General features: G+C 43.1%; 1 protein-coding gene across 1 annotated transcript in view; it reads left to right on the top strand.

Moving 5' to 3' along the window:
- The first annotated feature begins 8025 nt into the window (after window positions 1-8025).
- Window positions 8026-25301, top strand: part of Wdr72 (WD repeat domain 72) — a 172333-nt gene continuing 155057 nt past the window's right edge. Inside the window, exon 1 of the mRNA XM_041679848.1 lies at window positions 8026-8135. The gene's annotated coding sequence lies outside the window, so the exon portion shown is untranslated. The remainder of the gene's footprint in view (window positions 8136-25301) is intronic.

The raw sequence follows: 25301 nt of genomic DNA, 5'->3' as shown, positions 1-25301 counted from the left end.
ACAATGTGGTAAGGCTGAACAAGGATCAGGGAACCATGAGGTTGATATTTGAGTCCAGTTTCCTCATGGCAAGGTACACAACCATAAATAAAACAGTAAACTTCCTGACACTTCATTACGTAAAGGCAGCTTAGGAGAGGAGAAAGCTAAATTCATCATACCCTTCCAGGTCTCAGTCCACTACTGAGATGTTTCAGTGGTGACTAGACACAGACCTGGAGCAGAAACCATGGAAGGATCTTTCCTCTCAGGCTCTTGCTTGGAAGTCAAGTCCTCCTGTCCAGGACTGGGATGGTGCCACCCACAGTGGGCTGGGCCTTCCTATATCTCTTATTAGTCAAGATAATCAAGATGATCTAATCTGGGAAATTCCTCAATTAAGACTCCCTCCAAGAACTCTAGGCTGTGAGGAGTTAACAGCTGAAGTTAACTGGGCAGGCACTGAAAGTATTTAAACAGAAAACAAAACAGACAAGGCTAAACCATGAACTTTGGAGAGCTGGGAGCATCAGAGGGATTCTTGCCACTGCTCTCAGATCTTGGACCCTGTCCTAGAGTCACCACAACTACACGTCTGAAGTAGTGTCTTTTTTGTTTTTGTTTTTGTTTTGTTTTGTTTTTCACCAAGATGACTTAATTCTGTAAGGGATCTGCCTAAATAGCATGGCTGAGAATTGGTAGATACATCCCACCTACCAAAGAGCATAGTTCACTTGAATCTGGCATCAAAAGATCTTGGTAGGAAAGTTTTTGTATCATAGAATTCTACAAGCTATTATAGTATGGTATGCTCCCTCATTAGATTTTTTCAAGAGTCTGAGAGCCTGAACCAGAACCACAGATATCTGACAGTCTTCTAGTAAATTTCAAGTAGCATTAACTTGGTAATTTCTGTGCATATGTGTTAGATCTCATTGTTATAAGTTCTTTTATTTTAAATACTGTCAAGTATGTGTATTGTTTTGAGTTCTCAGTGCATTGCACTGAGTCCCATACATTAGGCATTCCACTGTGTCATTTTTCTTTCTCTCCTAGGAAAGCTCTCCTGCCTCCCTCTTCCTCTCCTCTCCAGACTGCTACTGTCTGGTTTTGGTCAAGCATCTCAGACTAGGTTTTCCCTGTACCATATTCTCATAGGGACTCTTCCCTATATAGTATGTCTTATTTTTCATGAATTTAAATGTCCTTCTTGATTGCCTTAGAAAAACATGTGTGTGATTTTCTTAAATATTTAAGAAGAAAAATTGCTATCATTGGTTGGTAATTTAGCTGAATATAGAATTCTATTCTGATGATTGATTTTCCTTCAAAATCACATGTGCATCAATGTTCTAATCTAGCATTCTGTGTGGCTGCAGTAATGACCTTCTGCTGTTAGCGACCCTTACTATTCTCTTTTTGGTGACCCTTAGTCTGTCTTCTCTCTCTGGAAGGTTTTAGAAGCTGCTCATTACCCCTGGCACTCTGTTACTACACAATAGTGTATATGTGGTGTGATTTGATTTTTGTTTAAAGACTTTTCATCTATTTTACTCTTTAAAAGGTTTTAATTGTATTTATTTATGAATATGTTTATTGCAGGTAGATGGGAGGTGTATGCTATAGATTGCTCATGAAGCTAAGTGAACAGCTGGTTAGAGTCCATTCTCTCCTTCCACAGTATGGGTCCCATAGGTCAAAGTCATGCGACTATTGGTGGCAAGGACCCTTACTCACTGAGATATATTGCTACCCCATTTATTTTATTCTTAATGATAATAATTGGCAAAATAAAAACTGACTGCTTGTGTTCCTTTCCCCTTGTTTTACTTGTAATTTTATTTAGAACGGTGAACTTTTTGTGTGTTGAAATATAAAATTCATATATCTATATGGGACATGTTATGGCAATTTCATAAATGTGTATACGATGGATAACTCAAAGTAATACACATTTCTCTTCTACATACATTACTCATTTTCATATGTTGAGAGCTTGATGCTCCTCTAGGCATGTTAAAATATTTCAAAGACTGTGTCTTACCAACAGTTCCCCCACTAGGCTAAAGAACCCCAGATCTATAAAATCTTAGAGTCTGGCAGCTGTTTGGCGCCAGGATCCAAAGTCAGTCCTTGGTCTCAATGCTAACGTGGAAATCTGTCAATAAAAGTTCACAATGCCTAGGATCCTTCAAACTTTACAAACAAAGTAGATCTTCCCTGAAGAGGAGGCGCCTCCTTCCAGGCATGTCTGTAGGTCTTCAGAAGTCAGATCCCATTATTACAGTGTCTCCTGACTCACAGTTATTATTTGGGGGTGGGGGTGGAAAGAAGGGAAGAACAGAAACAGGGTTAGAGGAGCTAGAGGTAGAGACAGTAGACTCCAGGCCTATCTGCCTTTTTGTAGGAACGGAATTATGCCAGTCATTTTCATGTCTCTGTGTGACTGTGACTGGCATGTCACCAAGGACTCACCTGTCATTATTATGGTTACTTAGCTAATGACAGGCTAGAATGCACAGACCACTGATCTGACACTTCCTGAATTCCAAGTGTTTTCAGCTTTTGTGCAAGGAAGGCTCTGCTCAAACAGACCGAGTATACCTGGAGGCACACACATTGCCAACAGTTCCAAAGACATGTGATAAAGGTTGCACAGAGTAGGTATGTTTTCTACTGTCTGTGAAATGTCATCTTGCCATGGCATCCCTCAAAGTTGCCCTTTTGTTGAGTTGATATTTCATGGTAAGAAGCATATTCTGTTCTCTCTGTTCACTTCTACACAGTCACACAAAATTTCCTTCAGTTTCTAGGTGCTCTTCAAAAGGCACGCACAGTAGATGTTCTTCAACACACACAGTGGAGTTTGTCTCTTTTGGAATGCAGTTTTATGGAGAATGGTGGCAGATAAGTCATGTAACCAGAAACACATTAAAAGTACAGAAGAGTACACTTAGTCCATGTCTATGCCAACCGCTAACCTGTTTTGTGTGACTGTAGTCTTGCTTTCTCAGAATAACAGAAAAATGGAATCAGATGGTGTATAGCCTCTTAGTTTCATTTCTGAAGGGCGTATGAGGTCCAGGCAAGCTTCTGCGTGTATCAGTTACCTGTTCCTGTTTATTGCTAGGCACCACTCCAGCCTGCAGACACACTAGAGTCGGTTCCTTTGCCTGCTAGAGTTGTTTCCTGTAATGAATTAAGTTGATATAGGAGGGTGGAAGCGACCACTCAGTGGTTAAGAGCACTGTCAGCTTCCTGCGGACCCAGGTTTGGTTCTCAGCATGGTGGCTCACGACTGCCTCTTACTTAAAATCTGGAGGGAATTCAATCCCTGTTGTCTCCACAGGTGCCTGAATGCATGCGCGCGCGCGCGCGCACACACACACACACACACACACACACACAAATAAATAGTCTTAAAGAAAAGGAAAACAGTAAATATATTCCACACTCAAAGGGAAGGAGGGGTTCAGACTCCCCTGAAAGACAGCCAAGGAATCTTTGGACACATACTAAGCCATTATGTTACATTTTTTTTTCCAAAAATTGGCCAAAATTACTTCCTTGAGCAATATTTCCAGGCACTTCCATATTATAATACACCAGAAATAATATTACCACCTACCCAGATATATTTAATTGTGCAAAAATCTTTCAGAGCTTAAAGATAAGAGTTCACACCTGATAGTATCTTACCATCAAAGTAACACACTTAGGCTCCTCTAAAATACTCATCCCTGAGCTCACTTTCCTGCATCCAATAATTTTGCTATGAGTGGATTATAAAATAAAGCATTATAATCTTGCTAACCTCGTTGACAGAGTGGGAGGGAAGGAGGTATCTTTGTAACTCAGGATACTTTTTAAGAAGAGAACTGTGTTTAGACCCATGCTTGGAGGCACACATGTGTGACCCTGATATCTTCAGAGTGAGAGGAAAGAACACTGCAGAACTGAGACACTCCCAAAATAAAAACAGACACAAACTTAACATGTTAAAGGGGCAAACAGGTAGCATAAAAGTTCTCTGGCATTTGATTTCAACTTTAAAAAAATAAATTATTGCCGGGCGGTGGTGGCGCACGCCTTTAATCCCAGCACTCGGGAGGCAGAGGCAGGCGGATCTCTGTGAGTTCGAGACCAGCCTGGTCTACAGAGCTAGTTCCAGGACAGGCTCCAAAGCCACAGAGAAACCCTGTCTCGAAAAACCAAAAAAAAAAAAAAAAAAAACCAAAAAAAAATAAATAAATAAATTATTGGGGTCAAAGAGACATCCCAGAAATTAAGCACACGGGTTGTTCTTTCAGAGGTTAAGTTCCCAGCATTCACATGACAGCTCATAAAAGTCTGTTAACTCCACTCACAGAGGATCCAATAACCCCTTCTAGTTTCTACAGGCACTGTACACATGGGATGCACAGACATGCATGCAGTTAAAACAATCATACACAAACAATAATATATTTTCAAATAATAATTTCAAAGTTATCATTAAGGAGGGAGTTAGGGGGCTGATAAAACTCCCTTTTGGGGTAGTTAATTGTCATTTATCATATTATATTATGAGACATCTTCAATCCCCAGGCTGAGAAGGAGAAGATCCCACAAATACACCAAGAAAGATGAATGGGGAGACAAAGCAACATCAACTGGTGGTGATCATCTTGACTTAGCAATTCTGTTGCTGAAATCTCTTCTAAGAAAATATCCAACACAGCATATTTTACCTTAAAAAAAAAAAAACACTAGAAGCAAAGACCAGTAAGTAGGAAGCAGTCATACTACAATCTATCTGTTTAGGAGTCATGAAGGATAACAACCCAGGAGATCTTTGTCAGCCTCATCCTTCATGTACCAATGGAAAGAAAATAAACTACACCAGAGCAATACTCCAATCATGTGGAAAGATGTTTTTGCAAAGAGAGAAGCAGAAAACATTACAATATGTGCAGCTAAACATGGCTATTTCTGGTTGGCATAATTTGGGATATATTTTCTCTCCTTCCTTGTCTGTGTATTTCTAAAAGCATTTAGAAAATCAACTTATACTCAGACCAGTGAGATGGCTCAGCAGGAAAAAATGCTTGTTGCCAATCCTGACCACCAGACTACTTGATAAATGTAGTACAATGTATTTTTGTAAAATATAACACTCAGTGTTTCTCAGAGAATTCAGGGAAATCTTGAAATGTTGTCTATATGAGGGAGAAGTAGCATTGTTTATAACGTGGTTTGTGGTTCAGAATTCATGGATCTGCTATTTAGTTACAGTATCTTGAACATGGAACCAGAAGGCAGGAGAAAAAGAGAAGAGCGTGCCCTGTGGCTAGAAACACAGTAGCAACAGTGTCCTGAGCAGAGACTAGCATATAGCCTGGGGCATGATCAAACAGCCTTATTCATACCTGAGGCTTTCACAAAGGAGTTGGGATGGAGAACTTTTCTCTCACAAATCAGGCCTGGGAACTGCTTTGAGCCCACTAACCAGATAGGTGGATGTAGAGGAAGTATGTATGTAGTAAATGAGACAGATTGTTCTGTTGGTTGCTAACTAGTGAGAAAAATTTGACCCCGAAATCCACCAACCTCTGAAATGTTTAACAAGAAAGGTCTCTTCTGTGTGTTGGGGGGGTGGGGTGGGTGGTAAGCAATTTTAGAAAGAGTAGGATGTGGAGAAATGGTGAGAACAGGAGACAAAAGAGAAGCTTATTCCCAGAATGGCTGGGAATAGGGTTAGGAGAAGGTTTGCGCTGAGTGTGCTCAAAGCTCAAGGGCACAGGAGAGAGAGAGAGAGAGAGAGAGAGAGAGAGAGAGAGAGAGAGAGAGAGAATACAGTTGAGTGAATGTAGTAAGTTGTATTCCAAAATTGGTCAGTCGGTACAAATGTCCAGTCACCCATTTATGACAGGGGGTTTGGAGAGCCCTTGACCAGCTTGTTCATGGACAAACAAGAATGACCTCACCACCATTTCCTCACGCCTTTTGGGACGGGGCTCCCTGCAAGCTCTCGCTGAAACACAGTTATACATATTTCTTTACCCTTTGCTGCTGCCTTTCAGGGTCAATGCTACACTAGTACAAACACTACTAAACAGACTGGGCTTGGTGCTGGTGCAAGCCTGTAATTGCAGCTCTCGGATGGGGCTGGGGGGGGGCACTTGAGTTTGAGGCCAGACTGTGCTACTGAAGGAGATCTTGTTCCAAATGGAGGGTGTTTGTTGTTGTTGTTTGTTTGTTTTAAAGACGGGATTTTTATGTGTAGCCGTGGCTGCCCTGGAACTAGCTCTGTAGACCAGACTGGTTTTTTTTAACTCACAGAGATGCTCCTGCCTCTGCCTCCTGAGTGTTGGGATTAAAAGCAGACATCACCGCCACCTGGTCTATAAGCTATATTTTTACAATACTTTATTCAGTTCAAAAGTTTTTCGTTTCTGGACCCTATCTTGTTGGTTCTGACAATATCATGACCCTAGGCACTAGACTTAATGGAGTAAGACCCAGAATAGGATATTGTGTGAAACCCTAAGTTACTATGCCAGGCCTCTTACTACAGCAGCTAAGCCCCAAGTTCTTCCCACATGCCAGAGCCTCCGTGAACACCAGAGCTGAGGGCTCTGCCCGGAAGGTTGAAGAGAGGCTCAGGGCTGAGGCGCATGTGGAATTCCTAACTTTGATGTATACTTAGCATTCAGAACTAATGATGGAAGGTTATTGAGCCTCTGGGCAGAGGAGGCTGGAGCCTTAGCAGTGAGTGACTGGCTACATGCATGACTTTCTTCAGCAAGGTTTGAGGTATCTACTATGGGCTCCAGGTCCCATCTTTTACAGGGCCACAGTGTGGCAGTGACAGTAAGCTGTGGTAACCGTTGTTATACCAAAGGAGGAATTCTGTGGTAGATTGTGGGACGGCGTTGCCTTGGAGGGGAACTGAGCCTCTGACTGGACCCAGAATAGGAAACTAGTAAGACACAGAGAATACAATTCTGAGACAGGAAGATAAAGGCTTTTCCTACAACCTTGGAACCTCCTAAGCAGGACACCCTATCCTGTGCCGACTGGAGACCTAGCATTATTGAGAAGGGAGGGGATAAAATTACTGCCCTCCTCTTTCTAGGGGTCTCAAATGCTGTGACCTCATGGTTTGAAGGGTGAAACAACTGAGCCCCTCCCATTTCTCCAACCCATTCAGTGAATCAAAGAGCTTGACTACTCACAGCCCATGCTCATAGGGATGCTAGTTAGGAGACTTGAATTTTACTTTCTCTCTCTCCCCTTTGGCTACCATTCTTGTGTGTGTGTGTGTGTGTGTGTGTGTGTGTGTGTGTGTGTGTGTGTGTTTGTGTAAGCTAGACAACAACCTTAGGTAAATTTTTGACAAGGTCTCTCATAACCTGCAGTTCAGGGATTCAGCCAGGCCGCAGTAATTGGCTTGTCTGCACCTCCTCAGAATAGGGATTATAAGTGTGCCTCTAAGCTAGACATTTTTACTGCGTTAAGGACCCCACATTTGTGAGGTCAGCGTTTCCTTAGCCCCTTTAGCAGTCTAAACAGTGCAACCCAGCACTCCAGTCTCACAGCAGGCCCTCTCCGAGGAACCCCCCTCCCCCCTTACCGAAGTTCTTGGTGTTCTGACACCTGTATTCCTTGGATTTCAGCGGCAGAGTCCCTGGAAAGACTCACCCTGGTCAGCGGCAGGGAGTTCACTGCCTGAGAGAGGGCAGTGGGAAGCAGGCAGGACCGGAGCTAGCTGGGTCAGCGCCGGCCTGGGCGGGGCAGGCAGGTGGAGGCGGGTCCGACCTGAAACCTCCCAGCCCTGCCCTGTCACCTGCGGGTTTGGCGTTACTTCGGCTCCTCCCTCTCTGGAAATCTGAGCATCTGTTGGGTGGGCCAGGGGGCAGCTGCCTTTAGCCGCCCCCACCTTGGTTGGGTTTTACTGGGAACCTGCTCCTGGATGCTTTGGGACACTTACCTTTCCGGTGGAGAAAGTTTCTAGGACTTTACAGCTAGTTCCGTGGCGAGGACAACGACCGGTGGAGGTGAGCTTCTGCTGGCTGTGACAGCTGAAGGCAGCGGGGGACTCAGGGATAAAGATAGCTCCCACCTGTGGCCGAGACCGCTCGAAAGAAGATCTGCTCAGTCAAGATCCGTCTCTTGTGAGTTTGACTGGGGAGAGGCGGAATCATAGGGGGTGGCAGGGGCTTGCCTGTTTTAAGGAAATCGCGGTAAGGTGACCTGAAAGCAAGACGCGCGCGCTCCAGGGCAGTCAATCCCGTCCAACAGCCTTCCTTCCTTCCAGCTCTTTGTGTACAGTTAACAATGGTCTGCACAGAGCCTGGCTCTGCCTTAAACCCTTTCTTCCTCCTCCTGGAGGTCGTCTGTCCAAGGAGTTCAAGGTCAGACATTGGACACTAGGTCAGTTTGGGAAATATTTTTCAATTCATGCAAATATTTAGAATCTTTCACCTCCCTTTTCTATCTGGCTTCTGCCCCTGACTCTATTCACACACAAGGTTTTCACTTGCTCTATCTTCTTTAACTCTCCCCACACCCCCACACCTTTAAATTGTAATTTTCTACACATATTTAATTCTTTGGGAATTTCACATATGCATAATTATATATTATATAATACATATTCACTCCCATCCCTTCCCTTAACCCCACCCAAATCCACCCCACTATTCCACTCCTCTTCCCAGCCTCTAGTCTTCGTTTTTTAAAAAATAATCCACAAAGTACAATTTGTGCTGCCCAGATACACACGCGTATGTGTTGGGGCCATCCACTGAAGCGTGGGTCCAGCAGGGGCCACACCCTTAAAGCTACCTCTTTCTGACCCAGAAGTCAGCAGTTGATAACTCCTCCAAAAGGGGTGGGCGTCAGCAAGTCCCTCTGCCTACCTTCCAGAAATCTCAAGCACCAGGGGAGAAGAAAGTAAACACATTTTCTAGCAAGTCCTTACAGGTACTTGGAGTTCTTTATCTTCTTTTTTCCATTTTTTTTACATCATTAGTTCCTTCCTTTCTTTTAGTTCCTCCAATGCTAACAGCCCCTAACTCTGTAAAGAGTACACTAAAGGAGAAAGGAAGTGGCCCTCCACGTGATGCTCTAAAAGGAAACTAATTTTAAAAACCACAGAAATTGATTGTCTGTGTGGAGGCTAATATTGCGGCTTCTTTGGGGGGGGGGGTAGATATTTGTAGATTGGACCTTCTTTCTCAAGACAATGTTTGCTGCTAGGCTTCTCCGCATGTAAAGGCTCTTCTACTGTCTCTACCCAAGGGGGACATGAGAAATCTGGGGTCCTCATGCAGAATCTCCCTGAGAAAGAGTTCTTGAGGCACCTTGAAAGTATTGTATCAGGACATCCCAAGGTTTCAAGACAGCTGTGCTCCAATATCCCAGATCTTTACATTTTGCTTATTTCTGTTACTTATAATCACTCACAGTGGCAGTCCCTGTAACCACTCTGTCTTGCACATTGTAAGTGGGTGGTACTTCTCTGGCTCATTTTTTTTAATGCGTGTTTTATTTTCCCCGGTTGTTAAGGTTTCTGGACCTTGCTCTCCATAAAGCAGAATCAGAGGTTATGATGGGAACCAGGTGGAAAGAACTGAACTGTGTTTTGAGTTCTAGTTCTAGCTCAATCTTGAAGTCCCATTAAATCCCTTCCTATATTGACTCTGGGGTTTTTAAAAGTCTTTACCGTGTGTGTGTGTGTATGTGTGTGTGTGTGTGTGTAGGGGGTGTGTTTTCTCTGTTTTCCCTTAATTTTCAGAATAAAGACTTGTCGGGAAGGGTATTTGATCTCTTCTTAGCACGCACGTGTCCTGTGCTGGGAATCACTGCTCTGCAGAATTTGGACTGTGGACTTTCCTCTTGGTTCCAGAAGGTGTTCCGGTATGCTGGACATCTCTGCAGGTGACAAAGGGCATGGGGCTTAGGACGGATGGGACCTCAGTCTAATTACTTTTACCCTCCATGTCTCATTTCCTCCTGGCTGGAGAGAATATTATTCCCTAAGATGTTTTATAGATTGGTGAAGGCTATAACACAAACCGTACAGAGTCTGCAATTAATTGTCATTCAACAAACAGGAACAATTTCTTCAGTGTTCTTTTTCTCATGATATTTTTCATTCTTGGAGATTTACTGTTGTTGTTTTGTTTTGTTTTGATACAAGGTTTCATGTAGCCAAGTCTTACTTCAAATTCTCTATGCTGCTGGGGGTGTCTTTGAACTTCTGATCCTTTTGTCACCATAACTTGTCTTAATAAAAGGAAACTTTTATTAAGGTAAAATTTGTCTCAAAATAACTATCAAGTCCCACACGTGCATGATCAACATTTAAGTAAGCCCAGGATGGAGTCCTAGTTCACAACTGGTGAATGTGTTGCCCGTGAGTTAGAGGTGAGTTGTGAGCCCAGGGAGCAGGTGTGATTTTAGATGGCTTCACAGCAGAGTAGAATGCATAGCCACAGCCCAGCTATTTTCCCCACCTGCCCTTTGCTCTGGTGTACACCCCATGGTCACACTCTCAGGATGAATATCCACACACTGACCTGTGTAGGGAAGATGGAGAACAGGGAAGCATGCCTCCTCTCTCATACTTCTTCACAGCTAAGCCATACACTCTCTGACTTCCAAGCATTTCCTAAGTTTAGTCCAGGTATTATTACACCTCTGGATTTTGCTGTTCTCAAATGCAAATTGGGAAGTCTTGCGACTTCGGAATCTCTCCTGTAAGGGTGTTGCCTTCGGGAGGCTATAGGAACACTGAGTTATGCACACAGGGCTTTTCTGTGGGGGTGAAGTGTCATGACTCAGTGTCCCGCCCTAGAGCACTTGCCCTGGTTAGACACAGTGAAATATTAGTCCACACTTCAGTCCAGATGCAACTTATGACTCTCCGTCATGCATATCGTAACAAGCAGACCAACACAGACTGGACGGATGGCTCAGCTCTTCCAAAGGATCAGAGTTCAGTTCCCAGCACCCAAGTCAGACAGTCTATAACTGCCTCTAACTCCAGCTCCAGAGGATTCCACACTCTTCTCAAGACTTCAGGGGCCCTCGTACACATATGGCATGCATATACACATATATACATCTATGTAAAAATGTATTTTAAAAACCGATTACTAAATGACTTAGCTGGTATAGTTTGGAATAAAGTTTAAAACTGTATTTACTGCTCTTGCTCCTGCCCCTGTTCTCCAAGTCTGAGTTGGGAAGAAGGTTCTCCCGCTCTGCGTGTGTTTGCTTGCCAGAAAAAGTATCTGCATTCCCATGTGAGTCTATGGTGTCTCTAGTCCAAACCCTGCCCACCACTTCCTTCTGAGCTTTTGAAGTGAATGCTGGGGAGGGGGAATGTCAAGAAAGAGGTATTGATAAGAAAATAGATTCATTATTTAGGATGAAATAATGAATTCATTATTCATTCTTAAAAATGATAACTGAACATTTTAAGAGGGAATTCTTATGGAATTTTACCCTCTTGACTTCTCTTTGTTATTATTAGCTTTCCAAATCCTTTTAAGTACAAAAGTCTTTTCCTTTAAATTCTAGCTCGAGTATGCATGCCTTAGTCCCCCATCTCCCAAGCTTTGTCCAAGTTGGCTGAATAAATGAACACCCAGAGTTGCCTCTTCCTGCTCTTATGACTGACTACATGATTTCAAATTAAAGAGTTTTGTTACAATGCCCCGCAAGGTGTGGGAAATGAAACCTACTGTGTAGGTACCACGAGAGAGAAAAAGGAATTTAATTACTTTAGGTTTTGTTCATTTTTGAGAAAAATTGTTCTGCGGGATTCAGACCAGCCCTGTCAGTTCCTAAAATCCTCGATCAGGCTGGGTTTCCATTCTCACCAGACCAGGACTATCTGGCATAAGAAATTAGGTAAAAATTATTCTTTTGGAGCATGTGTTTGCTTTGTTCATCTTCTTTGATTTGATCAGTTAACTTGAACATTTGTTCATTGTGCTGATGATATACATAAGGTCCAGACAGAATCAAGCCAAGACTGAGTCAAACTGCTCAGCTTATGTGTAAATGTCCCTGGAACCCGAGTCTAGATTCTGATTCCTGGACTCTTCCTGAGAGGCTCCATCCAGTGGGACACTCAGGAATCTTCATTTGAACAGAATGCTAAGGTGATGCTGAGCCCATGGAAAATGTTTGTTTTGTGTGTGTGGTGCACATACAGGTATGTGGATGTGATCGTGTGCCTACAGGTGTGCATGTGGTGCCCTTGCAAACACGCACGCGTGTGTGCAAAGCCCAGAAATCAACACTGGGTGTCTTTATCTTTCTCTCCTCACCTTACATTTTGAGGCGAGGTTTTTCATTGAGACCAGACTTCACTAAATGTCTACTGTGACTGGACAGGTCTTCCTTCAACTTGATGCTTTTTATCTTTTTTTTTTAATACCAAGGAAAGTCTCATCTAAAACAGTTTCCTCTAAACACTTGCAGATGAAGGTCTGTCCTTAGGCTATCAAGGATTACAGCAGATGGATGAGTTCAGGATTAAGAAGGGGGGCTTAGATCAGTCATGAACTATTTTATTAGATTGTTCCACAGTGTCTCTCAATTTTGGATATAAATCCCCAACTGAATAATTCAATATTTGATCCCCCCCCCCCCACATACACACACCAATAATCCTCCTCATTCCCCATTCAGGCTATCCAAATACACCCTATTTCTGGCTCTCTGTGTGTCTTATGGTAACCAGGCTGCAGCCCTTTTATCCCTTGGGGTACACAGGTTTCATGATCTGCAGGTACCTCAGAAGAGGGACGCTTCACCTCAGTGTTTGATAGACTACTGAGTCAGGAACTACCTAAGGGTGTATTGGGGTCAGTCAACACCCATTTTCTACATGACTATCAAATCCAAAATGTTTTGCTTTTTGTGACACACTTTGTAGTTGTCTCCTCTTTTAGCTGAGAGAAACTTTAAATAATTCTCTATGCCTGCTTTTGAGAAACACAGCATATTCAATGGTAATCTTTATTTCAAAGCCGAGAAGGAACTTCCTTAATCATTGTGTTCTTCTCATCTTTCCATTTACTCATTTAGCCTAAGAGAAACTGACTCTGACCACCCCACCACACCCTGGGTGCAGAGGTAATTACTGGTCCTGTGGTCCCAGAAGGGCAGGATTTGGAAAATTCTATTTACCTGCACTTAGGTTTTCTATTGAACAAAACTGACAGAGAGAGCTGCAGTCTCTTTTTCTTCTTTTCCTTCTTTTTCCCAGTGACAGAAAGTGAGTTGGAATGACCCTTGAATTGCTAATGTCTGTCACCTGGAGAAGGAGCAAATTATTTTCTGGCCTCTGTGTTGCCGTGTTTAGAACATGTGTTCTGAGTAGCTGCTTTTCTCACTGCCTCTTTTGCCAGCCGAGGTGCAACACAAACTATTTTAATTAATACCGTGTCACCAAAAGGGATTGAGGTAGCCAATTGAATTCTGCCAAGATGGAGTCTTTTGATGAAAACATATCTTTATTGATTGAGGATGAAAAAAAAATCATTCTTAAAATGAAATCCAGAGGAAAAAAAATCGTGTCCCTCAGAGAAAATTTCTGAGTGGCAGGCCAAGATTAACATCATAAAATTGAATTTGTGCTTCAAGCCTTTGATGTAACCAGCAGCTGGGAGATGGTGCTGCCCTAGCTGCGTGCCCTCTGATTATTGTGGAGAATGAAATAAGGGTTTCTGGTGTCCCTCCTCCAAGAAATACAAACGAGCTATTACTAGGTAGTTTCTTGCTAGTTAAAATGGGTTGGATCGATTGGAGGCCTCTTAGGCCCTCATTGGCCCGTGAACTCCAGGAGTTGAGCATTTATTTATGCCCCAGGGACAGAATTTGTGGCTGTAGCTATAGAATGACTTCTATGGTAAGTAGGAACCTAGCAGAGGAGGGCAAGGGGGTTCTACTTGCCAGGGACTGCTTTGGAATGGGCAGAGGCTGGGCAAGGTTAGAAAGCAGCGCAGTGCTGGGTCTTCTTCGGCCCTGAAGGTGTTCCTCAGCTCCTGGACTCCGAACTGGAGACCACGCTCTGTGTGGAACTCGTCTCTGAGTTACGATCTTAGGTCGCAGGATCACCCTTTCAACAGGTTTTCTCCTGTTTTTGTTAGACCTGGTACTTTGAATGAACACTGCCCACACTGTTGACTTTGAGTGCGTAAATAATAGGTTTTGTAGATGAAGAAACAAAATCTCTTTGTAGATACACCCTCAGACTGAAGAATGGATTGAACCTCAGTCACTCTGTGGTTGAGCTTAAGTTGTATTTGTTTTGCATTGTTTCCTTTTCTTTGGAACACAGGCTTGCTCCTGTGGATTAGGCAGGAGATGATGCTGTCTCAACCCTCACTCTCAAGCCCTTTGAGAAGTGGGATGGGTCTTGACGTCAGACAGACATAGGATATAATTATTCCTCACCAGGGAACTCAGATTCGCCCAGCTGTCTTCCCCCTGAGAGTAAATACTAAACAGCAGGTATGCGGATGAATTAGGAAAGGTGGAAACGCCCCACTCCAGTGTCCAAGTGATAGTTGGGATTTAGTAAACATGAATGACAGATCTATAAAGGTTTCCTGGTGACTGAGAAAGACAGGAAAAGTCAATTGAAGTATGGATGTGTGCTCAAAGAAGGGGAGATGGGACGAGCCAAGGCCAGGGAGATTCTTTTCCTAAAGGGATGGCATGAGGAAAATAAAAAGGAAAGAAAGCTGTCTGGCCTATGACAGAACACCCATTGAAGTAAGAAGGGACAGGTAAAGATAAAGATGCTTGCTGTCAAGATGGAGAACCTGTGTTCAATCTCCAGGACCTGCTTGGTGGAAGGAGAGAGCCAACTCCCATAAGCTGTTCTCTGACTTCACATGTATGGAGAGAAAGAGAGAGAGAGAGAGAGAGAGAGAGAGAGAGAGAGAGAGAGAGAGAAGTTTTTAAAGACCCTTGTAGCCAAAGCACCTGTAACCTGTAACTAACTTTGGGGGAGGCAGAGACAAGCAGAACCTTGGGGTTAGACCCTCAGCCAGATTAGCCTATCAGTGAACTCTGTGTCAGCAAGAGACCTGATGTCAAGGAAACAGGTTTATGGCACCTGAGGAGTGACAGCTGAGGTTGTCCTCTGGCCTCCACAGGCAAGTGTATGCGTACAAAGGGACAAACACTCACAGGTATACAATCAGGGATTTAAGTAAGACAACGTTCATTTATTTGTGTTACAATTCTGTATCTCCACACTGCCCACCCTTCCCCAAGCACCCTGCTAGGTAGAAGGTGTAGGTAGAAGCATTCAGTGCAGGAGATGGGCTCAAAGGCTTCCAAGGAGCCTGGTCCCAGCCATCGCACACACACAAAACACCAGAATCACAGTTTAGGACTCTACACAGAATTGCTTCCCGGTAGGTGGCCCGCTGCCCTCTGCCATCTCTCAGGGAAGAAGGGATGGACTCAATGGCAGTGGATTCACATTCATAACTGGTTTGTGTGGAACGGAGAGGGGGTAAACCCCATGCAATATAGGAGTCAAGGCTAAGGGACAGCTGAGCCTAGGGAAAACATATTTGTGGAGGAAGAGCCGAGGGGTGAGAGACTAGCTCCCGGCAACTCCAGGAGAGATGCCTTCCTCAGTGGGAACCCTACTGCAGGAGATCACGCGTGCTGGATTTCTAGCTGCTGTTGAGATTTCTGGAAGATGCCTGTGCTTCATGAACTCAGGCTGGACGCAGTGGTGTAGACACTGACTTTGTTACAGCAGACAAGATGGAACTGATTCTCAGCAGGTATGAGAGATTCCACTTGTGCAAGCCCCTTCTACGCCAACTACCACCCTGCCTTAGCTGTCTCCACACAGGCAACTGAATTTGCTTAAACATGGTGTCTGGGTTCCCAGAAACATTCAGGGCACCTGTCTCGTCAGACATGGGCAAACTCCCGGTGGTGTGTGACAGTCTGTCTTGTGGAAAGCCCTACAGGGCGGCAAAGCCTCCAGCACACAGAGGGTATGCAATAAGTCTTTTAAAGCAAATGCAAACAAAGACAAGTAAGTGGTCAGGGAGAAGAGAGGCCAGTTGAAGAGAAAAAGAGTGAGAACTAATAAGGGAGGCATTGAGCTGGCAGAAAATGAAACTTGGAACCAAGACAAGGAAGTTATTCTAGGAGATTAGCATGGCACACTTAGAAAAAAGTAAACTACAATAAGGCAAAGCTGGAGTATTAAAGTGACAAAAGGATGCTCACGTGGTGAATGACTTTGCTTGTTAAATGACAGAAAGGATCTGAAACAAAGGCACATGGATAGCCTTTGTGTCGGGATGTTTTCAATGCTTTTATTACTTTTTAAAAGTATGCGTATATGTGTGTATGTATATATGTATGTGTATATGGGTATATGTGTATATGTATGTATGTGTCTATGGATATATGTATGTATGGGTAGATGGTTATATGTGTGTATATGTATATGTGTATATGTGTGTATGTGTATATGTGTGTATGTATATATGTGTATATGGGTATATGTGTATATGTATGTATGTGTCTATGGATATATGTGTGTATGTGTATATGTGTGTATGTATATATGTGTATATGGGTATATGTGTATATGTATGTATGTGTCTATGGATATATGTGTGTCTATGGGTATATGTATATATATGTGTGTGGTTAGATGGGTATATGTGTGTATGTGTATATGTGTATATGAGTATATGTGTGTATGTGTATATGGGCATATGTGTATATTTATGTATGGGTAGATGGTTATATGTGTGTATATGTATATGTGTGTATGTGTATATGTGTGTATGTGTAGATGGGTTTATGTCGATATGTATATAGGACTATATGTGTATATGTGTGTGTATGTGTGTATGGGTATATGTGTGTATGGGTATATGCATGAAAGTGCAGGAAGTGCAGGTTCCCAGAGAGTTCAGAAGAAGGCATTAGATCTCTAGGAACTAAATTGCAGGCTATGTTGAGCAGTCCAGTGTAGGTGCTGGGACTAGAACTTGGGTCCTCTGCAAAAGCAGTACGTACTCGGAACACCTGAGTTATTTACCCAGCCCCCACAGCAGGGTTTTAAGGCAGCAGTGAGTGCTCAGTATAGTACAGTGTCCAAAGATTACTTAACTCTTGTAATCCCAGCTCTTGGGAGTTGGAGGCAGGGGGATCAGAAGTTCAGTCAGCCTCAGCTACAAAAATAGCTGAAGGGCAGCCTGAGTTACAAGAGACACTGTTTCAAAAAACTGGGGTGAAATGAAAGGTGAGAAAAAAATCTCACTGTGACAGGGCATTGTGGTCACGTGATCCAGTAGCACAAGACAAACACAAGATTAGTGGGTGCTGTTTTACTGCGCATTGTCAAAAAGAAAGCCAGCATATATATGTCAGGACTCTGTAGACATGTGTGATTCCTAAGGATATGCTTATGGACTGCAATTTATTCTGTTTTATTTTATAATTAGTTTATTTCACCCTAAGTTGTGGAGTTGAGGGGAGCAGTGCTCACATGGTGCTGACCACACTATGGTGTGGGCAGAGGAGCTCATGGGAGAGGGGAGTCCATCCCAACATGAACCAGAGATTTATTCTTACATAGACGAATTTCGTGTGTTAACCTAAGCAAATATATTAGGCAAGTTGTTTTCCATATCGTCCTAGGAAATTAGAAAAATATATGACTCAACACTGAAATGGGCTTATTCAATTCACACACACACAAACAACTGCTTTGCCAACAACACAAAGGCTTACTTAAAGTTAACCACTGGGTGACTCAGTAATAAGGACATTGAGAGCTGAGAGTTTGTTTATCCTCTTTCCCTGTTCTGTGCTGCCCAATCCAACAATTGCACAGCAACTGCACAAATAAGTATTTGTTTGGTTTAAGAATGGACATAGAGCTGGACCGATGGCTCAGGGTTTGAGAGCAATTGCTGCTCATCCAGAGGACCTAGGTTTGGTTCGAGCACCCATATCTGTAGGCTTCAACTCCCTATAAGGCCAGCTGCAGGAGGTCTGGCGCCTCTTCAGGCTTCCATGAGTACTGCACTCAAGTACTTATGCCCCCCCACACCACATATGTGATTTAAAAATAATGAAACAGATCTTTTCTAAATGGACTAAAGAGTGCTAGGTAGTTTTAGGTTTAAAAAATGGCTTTAAGTATAAAATATTTGGATAATTAAATGTAGCACAATTTAAAACAAAACAACCAAAAAAAAATGTCCCTGAGAAAGCAGCATTCTCTTAAGGCCTAACCCTGAGGGTTTAAATGTAGGGACTGTCGTTCTCTGAACTGCTCCCAGATTAAATAGACATGAACGTGTGTGTCTCAAAAATAGTTCCTCTGAGCTGCTCATGTTTCTTTTCCCACGCTAGCACCTGTCCTCTCACAATGCCTGCACAGAACACACTTGGCTGTTGTTTAGTTTTGTTAGTGCTGTGGCTACGTAACTTAACAAGAAGAGGTGAAGTGTACAGGCAATGCTTCCTAAAACCCTGTAACTCAGCAGGTAGAGCTGGGATCTGTAAAGCTGGAGCTTCATCTCTCCAACAACTGGGAGGCAATTTCTTGGTTGGTTCGTTTTATTGCATGTCCTGGATCATGAGTATTGGAAGAGCAGAGATTAATCTGCATGTCTGCTTAATTGATATTACCTCCTAAGGTAATTGCTGAAAATAGATTTCTTTCAGGCTGTATATTCTGATTATGGTTTTGACTCCCTCTGCTCCTCTCAGTTCCTCCTCCTTTCTCCTCCCATTTAGACCCATACCCTCCTTTCTGTTTCTCTTTAAAAACCAACCAGACAGATGGTACACACACACACACACACACACACACACACACACACGGATGGAGAGATGGGAAACTTCAGTAGTGATGTAATGTATGAGAGAAGAATAAAAACAAACAAATATACATCTAAAGAATAATAATAAAAGAGAAGACGATAAGATGAAACGAAACCAAACAAACTGAAATAGAACCAAACAAACAAACAAACAAACAAAAAGAGTCAAATGGAAAGCACAGGAAGCACATATAGATGCAGAGACACACATGCTCCCACACACAGGAATTTCATAAAAACACAAAGCCAGAAACCATAACATATACCTGAAGGATCTGTAAGACCAAAAAAAAGCCCTGACAACATTATGAGACAAAGAACCTCCAAAAATGCCATTGTCAGTGGGTTTGTTTTCTTTGGCCGTCTACTGCTAGACACAGAGCCTACCCTTAAAAGTGGTTTGTTTCCCTAAGTGAGACTTCCTAAAAGAAAACTAATTTTTCATTTGCAAGTAGCTATCAACTGGAGATAACTCTGGGTTCAGAATAGAGACAGGGCCATGTGCGCATTTCTTCTTTAAGCTCCAGGACCCCATCTGCTGTACACCTGTACAGGCCCTGTACACGTGGCCATAGTTTCTGTGAGCTCATATGTTTATCAGCACTGTTGTGTCTAGAAGGCCTTGATCCCTTTGTGTCCTTCATCCCCTGTGGCTCTTACCTTGTTCTACCTCCTTATCTGCATGGTTCCTCGAAGGGAGGAATTTGGAAGAGACATTTCCTGTTACGATTGAGCGTCCCAAGCACTCTCATTCTTTGCAGATTGTCTTACTGTGGGTCTCTGTGTTCATTCCCATCTGCCGCAGAAGGGAGCATCTCTGATGATGAGTGAGCAAGGCACGGTTCTGAGTATAAAAGAATGTCATTAGGGATCATCTTATTGCTATGTTCCTCTGGCAGAACAGTAGTATTTGATGTTTCCCTAGCTCCTTAGCCTGTCTACTCTCAGGTTATTGGCCATCCAAGCAATCTCGGATATGGGTACCATCTTAAGGAGTGGGTCTTAAGTCAAATCAGATATTGGTTGGTTACTCCCACAAGCTTTGTGCCACCATTGCACCAGCGCATCTTGTAGGCAGGTCACTGTTTTAGATAGAAGGGTTTGTAGCTGGGTTGATGTTTACCTCTCACCATAGGCAGTGTGCAGAATGCATCTTCCAGTTCTGTGAGCACTAGTCCATAGAGATGGACTCAAGGTAGGCACCAGCTCAACTTATCCATGTTCTGTGAGTTATATTGGTGTTGTCTTCGGCAATAGGGCCTACCCATCAGTTTCTGGAGAGCCACCAGTAGCCTTGGAAATAGCTTGGGTTATTTGTGGGTGTCCATAGGATCGTTTCAGCCAAGAACTCGACTAGATGTAACCTATTCTCAATACTGGAAGCTTCATTTGGTTAAGAAATGTCCAGATGGGGCTTTGTCTCCACTGTTATTTGGCAGTTTCATTTAGATCACCTTCATGTATGCATATATTTCAGGAAGATTCTATTGTATTAGGTTTCTATACAACTCACTCAGAATGCCCTTAATTTTAGTTGTCCCTCCCTGTATGCCTTTGCTTTGTCCCCTTTCCTCTCTCTCTCCATGGTTTATCCTCCCATTCTAACCCACTCCTATTCCTTCCATAAATGTCTATTGTATTTCCCCTTCATAGGGAGATTCATCCTCCTCCCCAGTGCCTTGCTCTATACCTAACCACTGTGGCTTTATGGAGTATATTCTTCAAACCTTTTAAAGACTACAGAATATGGCATTTGAAATGTTTTAAGAATTTAGGACTTATCATGACAATGAGACATATCTCCTGACAGCACCAATTATTTCAAGAGGGGGATGAGCATCCAAGAATCCCATTGGTTAGCCATTTGGTAAGAAACTGCTCTTGTCTGAACTGTTTGATGAATTGGACCTGCAGAACCAGAAGAAAAATGACTGCTGAACTTGCCTAAAAGTGAGAGATGGTCCTTCAGGATTCCTACTTTATGAATGAGTCTGCTAGATATTCTTCAGGACACAGAAGAAAGTAACTGACAAACTTCCAATATAGGCAGAACTGTCTTTGAAATTTCCTGATTTATGAGAAAGTTTGCTAGATACTATAGGCCTATACTATGGGTAGGTTGAAAACGGATGCCCCAATGATACAGAAGAACTTTGGATGACTGTCCAGGCAGCGAGGTGTCTCTGTCAATTCTAGAGTTTTGGAAGTTGCTTATAATGCACTTCCTGTTTACATAGATAATATTATATCCTTCTGGAGTCTTTGATGGAATTGAAGAATAGGTAGTTATAATAAAGTTTTCCTTAGTTATGATAAAAGATAAAATAGATATAACTGTAATTCTTGCTTGATACCTGTTTTGTTATATGTAATTTTTCTATGTTGAAGCAAAGACCTTCCTTCTTATTGAAACAGAAAAGGAGAGGTAATGTGGGATTCCCCACTATATCCTATGAATATCATTGGTTAATAAAGAACTGCTCTGAGCCTATAGCAGAGTAGGGCCGGGCAGAGTAGCGCATGGCAGGGAGGACTGGACTGAGTGCTGGGAGAAAGGAAGGAAGAGTCAGAGAGATGCCATGGAGCCATGCTGGAGACAGACAAGGGAACGTTAGTGGGTAAGCCACAGTCACATGATGATACACAGATTAATAGAAATGGGTTAAATTAATATGTAAGAGTTAGCCAATAAGTAGCTAGAGCTAATGAACCAATCAATAATTTAATTAGTACAGTTTCTGTGTGACTGTTTTGGGGCTAAGCAGCTGGGAACAAACTAGCAGCCTTCTTATTACAGTGGTTAAGTAAGGATCTATTTGCATTCTTCTACATTCATTCACCCAGTACTGGCACCATTTGTTGAAAATGTATATTTCCAGTGTATATTTATGACTCTTTATCAACACCAGGTGTCCATAAATGTATGAATTTATTTCTGTGTCTTCAATTCTATTCTATTGATATCACTTTTTTTATGCCAAAATACCATACTGTTTTTATTACTGTAATTCTCCGGTACAATTTAAGATCAGGGATGGTGATACCTTCAGGCATTACTTTATTGTTCAGGAGTGTTATAGGTATCCTCTGTGTGTATGTATGTCTATTTGTATCCCCTTGGTCTCCTTCAGTTGTCTTATTGCTCTCTCTAGGACTTCAATACTATATTGAATCAGTATGGAGAGAGTGGCCATCTTTGTCTTGTTTCTGATTCTGGTGGGCATGTTTTGAGTTTCTCTCCATTTAAATTGATGTTGGCCATGGGCTTGCTGTAAACTGACTTTATTGTGTCCTACAATTTTCTAAGTAGCAGTTAACCACTCACTGGTGTTGATGAGGAACTCTGCTTTGATGTTGACTAAGGGTTAATTTGAGAGTAGTTATGTTTCCAACGGTAGAAGACAGGATCATGCTTCTGAGGGTGGAACACAGGAGTGTATGTGTGCGTTATTCTTATTTGCCTTGGCTAGCCTTCAACTAAGTAAATGTATTTATTATTGTTGTTTTGGTTTTTCTATGACGTGGTCTTCTTCTAGTGGTCTTATTCAAGAAATCTTTTGCTTTGTGAATCTCTGTAAGCTGGCAGGTTTTGAAAGACCCACTTCTGTGGGGACCATTCCAAGCATGCAGGATGCACAGATTCCCTCAGGTTCTATGAGGACCATGCCAAGCACGCAGGATGCTCAAGTTCTGTGAGGACCATGCCAAGCACACAGGATGCTCAAGTTCTGTGAGGACCATGCCAAGCATGCAGTATGCTCAGGTTCTGTGAGAACCATGCCAAGCACACAGGATGCTCAGGTTCTGTGAGGACCATGCCAAGCACGCAGGATGATCAGGTTCTGTGAGGACCATGCCAAGCACACAGGATGCTCAGGTTCTGTGGAGACTATGCCAAGCATGCAGGATGCTCAGGTTCTGTGAGGACCATGCCAAGCGTGCAGGATGCTCAGGTTCTGTGAGGACCATACCGAGCACGCAGGATGCTCAGGTTCTGTGAGGACCATGCCAAGCACGTAGGATGCTCAGGTTCTGTGAGGACCATGCCAAGCACGCAGGATGATCAGGTTCTGTGGAGACTATGCCAAGCATGCAGGATGCTCAGGTTCCCTCAGGTTCTGTGAGGACCATGCCAAGCATGCAGGATGCTCAGGTTCTGTGACGACCATACCAAGCATGCAGGATGCTCAGGTTCTGTGAGGACCGTGCCAAGCATGCAGGATGCTCAGGTTCTGTGAGAACAATGCCAAGCACGCAGGATGCTCAGGTTCTGTGAGGACCATGCCAAGCATGCAGGATGCTCAGGTTCTGTGAGGACCATGCCAAGCACGCAGGATGCTCAGGTTCCCTCAGGTTCTGACTGCTTCATACATCTATGGCTAAGGTTGCTGTGGCAGGGACCATACAAATGACAGGGTCTGTATAGAAGTGCTCTCTTTCTGCTGACTCCTTCTGTTTCATTTTTCCAGCATGGAACAGGACTTTACTACCAATAGCCAGCTTTGCGACAGTGCCCTCTAGTTTGTTCCTCCTTGAAACCTTTGTCCTTTTGAAGTTTATGAAGGTGATTTGTGCACAATAACCCAGACTTGTTTATTTTTTAAATAAAAGTAGTATACTGTAATTAACTCACAAATAAAAACACCTGCTGGGCAGTGGTGGCACACGGCTTTAATCCAGCACTCAGGAGGCAGAGGCAGGTGGATCTCTGAGTTTGAGGTCAGCCTGATCTACAAAGTGAGTTCCAGGACAGCAAAGGCTACACAGAGAAAGTCTATCCCAAAAAACAAAAACAAAACAAACAAACAAAACAGAATAAAACAACAACAACCCCTTATACAAGCTAACTCTTACATCTTGAATTAACCCATTCCTATTATTTTATATTTTAGGCTCATGGTTTACCAATAAGGTTTCTGCAGCTACATGGAGTCACTTGGACCCGCCTTCTCTCTCTCTCTCTCTCTCTCTCTCTCTCTCTCTCTCTCTCTCTCTGTATGGCTACAGTTTGCCATGCTTTAAACCAATGCAGCTTTATTCTCTACCCAATGATAATGAGCATTTATTTGCATAATTTTAATAATTTTAATTTTTAATCTTTTAAATGTATGTGTGTGTGTGTATGTGAAAGAGAGAGAGGGGGAGGGAGGGAGGGAGGGAGGGAGGGAGGGAGGGAGAGAGAGAGAGAGAGCTGATAAGTATTCATTGATGCACAGAGACCAGGATCAGGGTTTCAGATAGTCACCAGTGATTATGAGCTGCCCAACTTGGGTGCTAGGAAATTGGGTCCTCTGAAGAAGAACAAGCCATCTTTCTAGCCCCCAACCTCCATGTTTTAAAGTCTCTTTCCCATTGTCTGGATTGAATATCATCACTTAAGAAATATTTAGCAAGTGTCACCTCTGTCAGGCAAGGTGCTAGGGTGGGGGTGGAGCAGGGACTTTTTAGGAGTTTCCTGCTTGATGGCAGAGACTGGCTCTGCAGGGCAATTGGGAGGCACCCACTGTTAGAATATGCTGGGCACTGCTGTTTAAGCTTCGCAGAATGTTTTACTTGAAGTCAATCTGAGCTCGTGCCGTGATTTCATACAGCTGTCTTGAGCTGTCAGCACAACCATGTGGCCAGGAGGCTGGAATCTTAGGCACAGATATAGCTTCTCAAACCCTGCAGTAGCTAGAGCCTTCTGTGATTTTAAATTGTTTCTGCCCCAGGCCATGTTTCACTTTAGTTAGTGGTGGTGGTTTGAATAGGTATGATCCTCATAGACTTGTGTGTTTAAATCCCATAGGAAGTGACAGTTTAGAAGGTGTGGCCTTGTTGAAATTAGTGTGACCTTTTTGAAGGAAGTGTGTTAATATATGGGTGGGCTTTGAGGTCTCATATGGTCAAGCTATACCCAGTGTGGGAGACAGTTTACTTTCTGCTGCCTGCAGATCAAGATCTCAGCTCCTCCAGCACCATGGCTGCCTGTACATTCTCCATGTCCCGCCACTATGAAGATGGACTAAATTTCTCAAACTGTAGGCTAGCCCTAATGAAATGATTTCCTTCATAAGAGGTGATGTGCTCATGGTGTCTTTTCGAAGCAATAGAAACCCAAATGAAGACATTATTGCTTTCCATTCTTTAAATACACAGGTTGGAGAGTTTGATTTCTTTCCCAGCCCTGAATCCACCTTTCCCAGATGTTACAACGTGGCAGGCACCCTGCTGGGGAGCTGCGCTTCATTTCTGTCAGAGCAGAGATCTTTTGCTGGAATCTGTGAGCAGCTCTGTAGATCCGGATGTAAAGATAGGCATACCTCATCTGCAAGAGTCATCTGATATGCTAATCCTGGGTACCAAGCTGCCTCTACTGCTTCAGTGTTAAAAAGAAATGCTCAAAAAGGGAGAATCAAGATGATCTCAGTGCACAGGACTGAAGCAGAGGAA

Source organism: Microtus oregoni, unplaced genomic scaffold, assembly GCF_018167655.1.
Source record: "Microtus oregoni isolate MIOR12 unplaced genomic scaffold, Mior012 000032F_ref0000030, whole genome shotgun sequence".
Classification (NCBI taxonomy): Eukaryota; Metazoa; Chordata; class Mammalia; order Rodentia; family Cricetidae; genus Microtus; species Microtus oregoni.
Note: the sequence above shows the minus strand (reverse complement) of the source record. Positions and strands in the feature narration are given on the sequence as shown.